Raw genomic sequence first — 10747 nt, 5'->3', positions numbered from 1 at the left:
TGTCTCTCACTCCACTTCCATGATGTTAGAACAATATTTACTTTATTAGCATTTGCCTGAAGTCACAGTAAAATATACAGAGTCCATTGCTTTCGAAGTTCAATTCAATTATCATTACGATATTCAGTATACTAGTGTTTCCTCAACAGACGTCTGTATTCTCAAGACTGTAACGTGACATATGACGTGTGTGTATGTATATCTGTTTGCAGAAGATATGAAGAACATCTTAAAGAATCACGACAGTTTCAAAAAGAAGATAAGAAGAAAGGTGTTAAAATTCCAAGAAGATAAGAAGAAAGGTGTTAAAATTCCAAACTTTGAAAGAAAAACGACAAATTAAATAAATAAAAAAGTTCAAATGCAACAGAAAACAGAAGTAAGTTTGTTGATTGCAAATAATAAAAGTGATACGCCAAATTATGATACATACAGGATGACGCATAATTCTGTATATGATGTTTCAAAGACTGCGGTACAGAAACTAGCAACATAACTTGAATATGCAATTGAACTCGTAAAATTGAACATAAACACATTACTCTCATACCATTCCTTACAAGAATTTTAATCTTCCTCCATGGCATGGTCCACTACTTCAGTATGCAAATCGATACATACTGGAGACATAGAAGAACTTTGTCACAAGCAATTTGACAGACTCGTACTGGTATCCTCTGGAACTCTTCTGTGATAGCTTCGCGTAGTTCGGCCAGATTGCGTGTGAGATGATATACTTTGTCCTTTAAAACACCTCAGTAAAAAAAAAAAATATGTAGTGGCAAATCGGGAGATCGAGCTGACCACTCCACAAACCCACATCGACCGATCCAGCACACAATGCACACGCTGTTCCAGAGACAACTGTTCCACCATCCTGTCTGGCATACACTAATGGTTCTAAGTCCGGTGACCGTTATCCCCACTCTCGGGCTATACAGTGTTGCCATATCGAAACTTTTTGTCCAGAATTACAAATACTATGTCAAACATCATACGTGTATAGATAATTATGGGCCACCCTGTATTTACTTTGTTTCTGTATAAGTATATTCAGAATGCGAAGATGTTAAACTTATTGTTAAGTGTATAATTATTATTTGGTACTAGTGTTGTATCGTATTCCAACGTAGGAAGTTTCACTTATAATAAGTATATACCGGTACAGTAAGAAAGTAAACTTATACTGTTTAGAAGGGAAGAACGTGGGCTGAAAGTATTTTTTTGAAAAAGTCCTGAGACGAATATTCGAACCCCAGAGGAACGGGAATGGGGAATGGCGGAAACTTTCATAACGACGAACTACATAATTTATACTGTTTACTAAACATAGTTAGGGTCATCAAATCTAGGAGGCTTAGGTGGGCAGGTCATGTAGCCAGAATGGAAGAAAGTAGGAACGCTTTCAAATTTTTAAACTGGAAGTCCAATCAGAAAACAGCCATTACAAAGACCTAGGCGCAGATCGGAGGACAATATTAAGATGGATGTCTCAGAAATAGAATACAAAGTATAGAAACTGGATCCAGTTGGCTAAAGACAAAAATCATTGGAGAGCTTTTGTGAACGCGGCATTGAACCTCCGTGTTCCATAGGTCATAGAGTTAATAATTTGCAATTATAATTGAAGCACTTAGAGGATAAAGATATCGTTACTTTTTTTTTTTTTTTTTTTGAAAAATGAGTTCTGGTGGTACATGAAAGTGTTATATGTTATTCTTGGTCTAAAGAGTAGTTAAGATTCACTTGGGAAGGATTTGACCTTTGACCTTTAGGCCTGACCTGGGAAAGTTCCCAGGGGGCCTAAACCGTCCTAAACTAGTATGTTGATATATGGTCATGCTCTTGGACGTCTACCGGCTGTAGAAACAAGATGAAACATGCCCTTTCTTCTTCTTCTTCGTCTTGTATTGGGTAGTTATTTGAACACCGCCCCCTCCTGCGAAGCTAAGAACGGAAGCTTATCATAGCGTTGGGTAGCTATTTTGGACCCCACACGCCCTCCTCCCTCCTGCGAAGCTAAGAACGGAAGCTTTTTATAGGATTTCATAATGGTTTAGCAACGTAGGATGAAAATTTGCTTTTTCCTCTTCTTCGTCTTCTCGTCTTGTATTGGGTAACTATTTTGGACCCCTGCCCCTCTGGCGAAGATCATGATTTGATCTTTCATCGAAATGGTCTTAGTTGCTAAGGTGACAGTTGCTATGTGATATAGTATTGTATATTGATTGGGTTTGGGTCCCATGTACTAATGATGAACAACATCGTGTCCGTTGGTTTTCACGAGTGTTCGTATTTAGTAGCGGAAGGGGGACCAGATGGCGCAATGGCAGAGCGCTTACATCTGGTGGATGGGGTCCCTAGTTCGATTCCCGAACAAAGTAAGCTTATGATGGACAATATTGTGTCCGTGGGTTTTCACGGGCTACACCCATATCCTCATTCTACGAATTAGTCAATCATTCACTTGCCTTAATCATCCGTCTCCCTTAGCATAATGGGCATAATCGTGGGACGTTAAACTGAAATATTTTCTTCACAGCACCAGAACTATTTAAGGCATGAATCAACAGTTTAAACTTGTAACGCCCCTATCCATAGCCTATCGGACAAGGTGGGAAAACCTAATCCAACATGGCCGCAGAAGAGGCTTTACACGCACAAACACCTAGAAAGCTCAGCTGTTATTTTCAATTCGGAAATCCAGAGGGTGTAATAACACATGAATTAATATTAATTATATAAACAAATAACAACACAACAATTTCAGGAAAAAAATATTTATTACAAAATTTTACAATAATCTGTTTTCCTCGCTGCCAAGTCAAAATCTGGATTCATCAATTATTATATCCATGCAGTTTCAGGAGTGACAAAATAAAAAAAATCTCAAGAAAGTATCATCCGATGTGTCATAAATCGTTATATCTGAACATTGAGTTATATTATCCAAGCTAGTCAGGAACCTCTCTTGTTTGACGCAAATATCTATACTCCAGGCCAGTCAAGGACCTCTTGTTTACTACTAGTATCTTTTCTTTCCTTTAAACAAGAAACAAATTCGCAGCTTTAATCAATACTGAATGAAGATTTCCTTATCATTCAAATCAAAAGAAAAGTTTCCGTAGATACTTATTAAAAAAAAAAAAAAGTACTGTTTTAACTAATTTAAAGCAAATTAGTTTGCAAATGAAATGTCACGACGGAAAGCTACCGCAATCGACTTTACTACATTCAATCCAATAGTTTGAAACTTCAAAGATTATCAGTCATAAACCGGTCAAACATTACTCTCAAACAATCCGAACACGTCAAACAATTTTTTACTTTTTAGAAAAAAAGAAATAATTTTTACGTTCAGTTTATAAGTATTCAAATCAGAATTAATAAGATTTTCGATTGTTACTCCTTTAATCAAAATCAGGAACTTCAAACCTGAAAAGAACACAGGATAACAAGTACACTTCCAAGGTTTCGGGTATAATCCCTCCACCTTTGCTCCCCTGGATTTACCGAGCTTACTCGCGTTAAATCTCTGTATAATTCGCGGAAAATCTAACCAAAATGGAAATCAACAAGACAACTCACTATAGCACATAATTGACGAAGACAAACAATGTACTAGAAAAATTGAAAAATCAATTACCTTTGAATTTCCACCTTGTTACCTTTGATTTTCGTAGTTTTTCTGCCCTCAACTGCCTTGGACTCATTTATCAAACAAGAATAATCCACTGTAAAGTGAGGTTATGCTCAGGGTTTAATTTTAAACGATTCCAATTTTAAACGGTAACTTAATTGAGAAAAATGGGACGTTAATCCACAATTTCCCACATTCACAAAAATAAGAAATAATTTGGAAAAAATTATAATTATGAGATTCTGAGTATTACCAAAACACTTTTCTATATTTTGCTTGTTAACAGAAACAGAAAGAGCTAAGCCAAGCCTCCCTTTCAATACTTTCATCGACTTTTTAAGCAACACTAATTTCACTAGTCTTTGAAGAACAAACAGACACACGTAATATTGCACCAAATGAAATATTATGATTATCATAATCCTCACGTACTGGGGTTATTCTTATTTCACTTCATTATAACACACTTCTATAACAACGACTTCAAGAACAAGAAAAAGCGAAGCAAAGCCCAAACGTCCATTTCGATTCGTAATCCATTCGAACAACCAAACAATCCAGATGCTGCACGTTCGGATATTCCAATCCAAGTCAGCTAGCCGAGGCAAGCTGCTTGCGGTGGCAAGACTGTGTGAAGACTGTGAGAAGATTCACCATGACTCCCTATGCGCAGACGCCTGCCAGATATAAGCCAAGACCTTGAAGCTCTTGATTGTGAATAGAAAGGAAATCTTCTTACACGTCATTTCATTTGTCTTTTTCTCCTATTTTTAAAAATGATTTTTTATAAAGCTTAAGTCTCCTTCTTTAACATATATTATTAAATACATTAATATTATTTAATCATTATTAATCTTAGATTTACTTTTTATTTTTATAATTTCTTTTTTTCCCTGTTACTTGTAACGGGTACGTTACAAACTGTAATACAAACAAGTGAGGTTTGTTTAAATTTCAATGCTCTCCCCCTCCGGAAATCGAACTCAGGATCACGTTCACCACAAATCCGTGCTAGCTATTAGACCAGCCTGGAAGGCTAAACATGAAGTTTTTTATTAGTAGTTGTCCTATCCCCTTTCGAAGCCTTCGGTTTACTGTACGCCATATGTTAAAATTGCTTAACTGTACGTTCCGATTGTTTACATTTAACTTTTTAAGTTTGTTCACTAACTTGCGGACATAATGCTCCCACTAAAGGCACATATGCGTACTTTCTCAGCGAGAATCGAACCATTACTTCATGTAAGTACTAAAGGTAGATGTATTAATCAGAATAGTACTGGATTTAATTTAATTTATCGGAGTTTTGTAGCTTCGTTAACTTACGATTTAAGATTCTGTGCACAAAATCCATTTTGGTGGGAGCTGGGATCGAATTTGGAACTTCACGATCTAGAGGAGTTGAATATAATCTGGGACGTTCATCTTCAAGTTAATTTGAAATATATACATTTTCGACTGACTTCCACATCAAATTGAGCATGATCTAATAACGGAAGCTTCTCATAGCATTTCATAATGTTTCGACAACGTAGGATGAAAGTTTGTATACTCAAGTCCCCCCAGGGAGCTTGTGTTGCCGTATTCTCATAGAGATGTCTGTATAAACAAGTTGAAACACGACTTTCCCAAGTCTTGATGTGAAAGGTGTTATGTTAATAACTACATCAACGAAAACTGATGATGTCTGTAATGATGAGCCGTGATGAGACAGTTTTTGAAATACATTCCCAAGTAATCAAAATCACTTATGCAGAGAACCCCCAAGATCAAATTATGCCAACGAATTTGATGCTTGTGTTGAAGCCGTGATGAGATACTTTTTCGAAACACATTCCCATAGAAAACGATGCTATGATTAGTATTCAAAGTCACTTTTGCAGATAGGCCAAGTATGAAAATACGTTAATCGAGCTTAGGAAAGATGTGTTAATGGTTGTATGTATAATCGAACTCCCTAATGCTGAACAAAGTGGTATTAAAACGTAAAAAAGAAAATGTTTTGCATGCAACAGGAATCGAGCTTAGGACTGTATGTATGACATCCGCGCTAACCACTAAAGCATCAAAATTTCAGTCAGTTAGACGGATAGACATAGCCCTTTCATGTGGCTTCCCATTGCATTGCATAGTCTGGAAGTCAAACTCAAAGTCTGCAGTTGCTGATGGATTATAGTGTTTCATTGAAGCTATTTGCTATATCTAATTTCGCCTTGGGATTTCACGAAGTCACTTGTAAGTGTCCATGGGAAAAGGATTTGTTAACAGATTGTCCTTTGATCGAATTGATCTTAGTTGCTAAGGTGAATATCGCATTTCATGTTTTTTTCATACTATTGGTCATCTTAAAATAATAAATAATCGGGAAGCAAATGTCGCATCTCTCTCTCGCTCTCTCTTCATCCTAGTACGAAACATGTGCACGGTGGATTAGTGGTAAAGTGTTCAATTTTCGTGCATGGAGTCCTTGGTTTAATCCCAGCTCACGAGAAGTGAACTTTTATGGTGAATAAACCAGTGGTGCCCACCCCCCCTTATGTCCATGACGCACCCCCCCAATTGTCTATCCGTAGGTGTTCTTCCATGAAAAATCTTCTTTTCGATTAATTTTACCCCCCATCAAACATATTTATATAGATTTTTAACCCCCTCCAAATATTTCAATGACGCAGTTTGCGTCATAGCCCCCCTTGTGGGCACCCCTGAATAAACATCGCGTGCGTGGGTGTTTTCGTCGTTCCAAGTTTCTTTTCACCATTTTCATTTATGTCTCACCGTCATTGTCTCCTTTAGCCTAACCTCTATAATCGTGGGATGTAACACCTTATCTTCGTGTTAGTAACGACTTATTCTTTCAGATGGATGCTTAGTGTATAGAGCAATGTTCCATGACGACTTAAAATGTATTATAACGACACTGTTATTTTAAATACATACTAGAATAAAAAATACCAAAATTATCACAAACACTAACGTAGTCTTGTGGAAACCCTTCTAATCCTAACCATCTAGCTTGCTATTTTGGAAATCAGATGACGATCTAAAGCATCACCAGCAGCATCGTCAAGGTAAAAAATACCTCTGAAATCGTGTGCAGAAGACGACGAAGAAGAAGCAGAAGAAGAGGAAAAGGAAAGAGTAGTATCACCTATAAGGAAAAGGAAACGTGCATGTAAACATGCAATATGGTCCGATACATCTAAAAGCTTATCATGAATCGTAAATCTTTAAATATTTCATTAATTTTATTATATGAACAGAAATTCAGATAATACCCATTAAGAGAGAGATGAAATCTTTCAGTTTAACGTCCCACAAATATGCCCTTTTTCGGTAAGAGGGCACATGATTAAGACAAATGAATGACGAAGGAATAATAGGTGATAGAATGACCATGTGGATGAGCGTTCTATCAGTGAGTCATCATGCATCCTGAAATCCATTGAATTTGTGAGTAGAAGAACAATACAAGTGATAAAAAAAGATACATATTCTTCTAACCTGACATAATTGCTTTAGAAAAATAACAAACATAAAAATTAAAAATACAGCATCACATTATTATTATTATTATTATTTGTGTGTGTGTGTGTGTGGATTTTCCCCATTTATCTTAAAAGTGGTCTCATATAAGTTATGCTATATCAAATAACAGTAGAACGATAAACTGTATCTTTGTTTCTTTAAGGTAAATGTTTGTCTCCCTTAGCATCAATGCTGAAAACAACAAATTAGAATTTCAGTTCACAGGTAAAGAGCAACACACATTAAAACAAGTTATTTGTATCCACATTAATTTAAACACCCCAACAATACATCTTGCTTCTTCCAGCATAAACAACTAATCAAATCATATTTTCTAGATATACCAATTCAAAACAAGGTTCACATTTTATTAAAATAAAACAAAATTTTAACTACAGCTAATTTAAATTCTTTTTTCTTTTTCTAATATATATATATATATATATATATATATATATATATATATATATATATACAATTTTTCTTTCTTTTTTCTTCATTTCGGCTTTTTATGGCAGTCCAAAAATCACCTCGGGAGTTGAATGGAAATGGCGGATAATAATCTAGTTTGTGTATAATAGTGAAAGTGTAGTGCGGTTACAATTTGGTTAAGTGTGGTGTATAAAGTGTTATATTTACTGTCGTGTTTTTTTTCTGTGTTCTGGTTCATTATTACTGTTGGGTTTTATTGCATGTATTGTGTTATTTATTCATGGTTCACATATTACTACAGCATGTAATCATGATGTGTTTTGGCCTTGTATAACTTACTTGCAATTTATAGATTTTTTAGTTTACACTTTGCTCCTTTTTTAAGATGGAGGAGGATGACAATGCTGATACTAATAATGCAGATGTTACTAAGTATATTGCTATGGAAATACAAGTACCTTTGGATTCATCTACTTCTACTCCTCCCAATTCTTCCTCCACTATTGCGGTTTCAACTAATATTCAATCAACTTCTACACCTTCCAATCAGAAATCTACTATTGTGCTTCCAGCCGATAATCAGAATGTGCATTTTCTCCAACACCTCTCCTGGCATAGATGGTATTTATTATAAACATTTTACCACTCTTGCTGTTCGTGGGAAGGCTCTATTATTACAAATATATAATAAAATTTGGGACACTGCCCATATTCCATCTCAATGGAAACAAGTTCTTATTGTTCCTATTTTAAAAAACAAACAACATATTGGCAAAGCGGACAACTATAGACCAATAGCATTACTTCCTTGCTCTCTCAAGATATTTGAAGACTTACTTTTATCCAGATTACAGTGGTTTTTGGAACATAATCAAATTTTTCCTCCTACTATCACCGACTTTCGAAAAGCCACCTCAACATACGACGCACTTAGGCCTCTTATTCTTGACATTTATCAGGCTTATCTTGAAAGACAATTTGTTATTGCAGTTAGCGTTGACTTGAGAAAAGCATATGACTCAATTATCTTAGATCTTCTCATTCAAAAGCTATATCTGTTAAAGATACCTTCCAAATTTATTAGAATCATTCATAACTTACTTATCAACAGAAAGATTTTTATCAAACTTAACAAACATTACAACAAACCTAGAACTACATCGGTTGGCTTACTCCAGGGTAGTAAGTTAAGTCCTACTCTATTCAATCTCTATATATTGGACCTCATAACAGAACTTAACCATGAAGTAAAACTGTATTCGTATGCTGATGACATTATATTCATACTTACTACGGATGATCTTCACCGAGGGACAATTCTTATTGAACAAACCTTACAGAAACTATCACGTTGGTCTATAAACAATGGTATCGACATCAACTGGGAGAAAACTGTATACTCCGTCTTCACGCGAAGACGTTGTTATACACGCCCTACCATTCATATCGAAGATCGTACGTTACGCTATGTTCGACACTTCAAATACCTTGGGCTTTATTTGGACACAAAAATGACTTGGAAACCTCACTTAGCTCTGTTATCAACCGCATTGGATTCATACAACAACATTCTCAAAAGCTTAAGTGCAAAACGTTGGGGACTCAATCCAACTTGTCTACACAAACTTATTACACATTGTATGATGGCAAAAGCTCTTTATGGAAGCATATTTTATGAGGAGAAGATGAACTATTTTTACCAGCGAATAAACAAACTTTTATATGATGCACTTAAGATCATCCTTTCTCAGCCTACCTTCTGCCCGAAAAATGCTCTCTTTGAGGAAACTGGTATGATTCCTATTGACTTACAAATTTCCAAATTAGCAGAAACTTTTCTATTGTCACGAATGGCGAAAAGGAATAATCCTCTTATAGCACAGCTTCATCAGATTAAACATATATTGGAAAATAGACATCAGAAGGTGCCGTATAGAAATAAATCACCATGGATAGTCAAAGCGTTTTTTAAAGTTCACATGTATGAAGGAATGATCCTACAATCTCCATCATTGCCGTGCTACATATTTCAATATACAACGAGTTTGGTACAAATAAAGACAATTCTTCCCCACTACGTCTCTTCTTCGACTTCAGGACATTTACCAAATATCAATACTTACATTTGGCACTCTTGTGTGGATCAGCTATCTTCAAATTGTACACTTGTTTTTACAGATGCATCTAAATACATTCATCAAAGTGTCGGCGCAGCAGTTGTTGTTCCTACTCTTCATATTGTCAAAAAATTCAAACTTCCTCAATATTTTACCATTTTCGAAGTGAGGCTTTTGCCATTCGGCAAGCTCTTTTATTAATAAAAAAGTTACAACTTTCTGATGCCTGTATCTGCTCTGATGCTCTCAGTGTTCTTAACACTTTGAGACACACCCATTGGAATGTTAAAACAACTTGGCTTCTTTTAAATATAAAATTTTTATACCATCAACTTCAAGAACAAGGATATATTATACATTTTTTACACACGAAATCACATTCTAATATAAAATTCCATGATGATACAGACCTAGCTGCAAAGTCTGCATGTAATGATGGGCAATCAGCTTTTATTAAAGTTAGTCACTTAAACTTTATTCCTATCGTCAAACGAAATCAAGTCTAGATGTTACATGCTTGGAAATCTGAAAATAGGCTTGGACCAGGGCGACATTATTGGCAAATCATATCTATCTCTCAACCCAAACCATGGCTTACTATACATAATTGGTCTAGATACAAAGTAATTCTATTATATCGCCTTCTTTTTGACACCGCCTTAACGCCTTATAAATTATATCAAATACATAAATTGACTACACCTTTATGTTGGTGTCAGCATGATATTGGATCTTTGAATCATTTAATTTTTGTTTGTGAACAATTTACTAAAGGCAGATCTTATATGATCAGTAAACTTCACAGAACACTTGGTTATGGACCTTTTTCTGTTGAACAAATTTTAGCTACGACCTCTTGGACTCTCATCCAATTATTGATTGAATTTTTACAGATAAATGGTATCCCGCTCTAAAATTACTAAACCCGATGCAAATATATTCTTCATTTTTATATGGATACCTTTAAAAAATGGATAAAAAAATAATAAATTAAAAAAAAGGAATAACTTCAAGGCATTTGATAATGTATCTG

This window comes from Thermobia domestica, chromosome 7 (genome assembly GCF_964235325.1).
Source record: "Thermobia domestica chromosome 7, izTheDome1.hap1.1, whole genome shotgun sequence".
In the NCBI taxonomy this organism is placed as follows: domain Eukaryota; kingdom Metazoa; phylum Arthropoda; class Insecta; order Zygentoma; family Lepismatidae; genus Thermobia; species Thermobia domestica.
The sequence above is the reverse complement of the archived record's forward strand: the minus strand, read 5'-3'. Positions refer to the sequence as shown.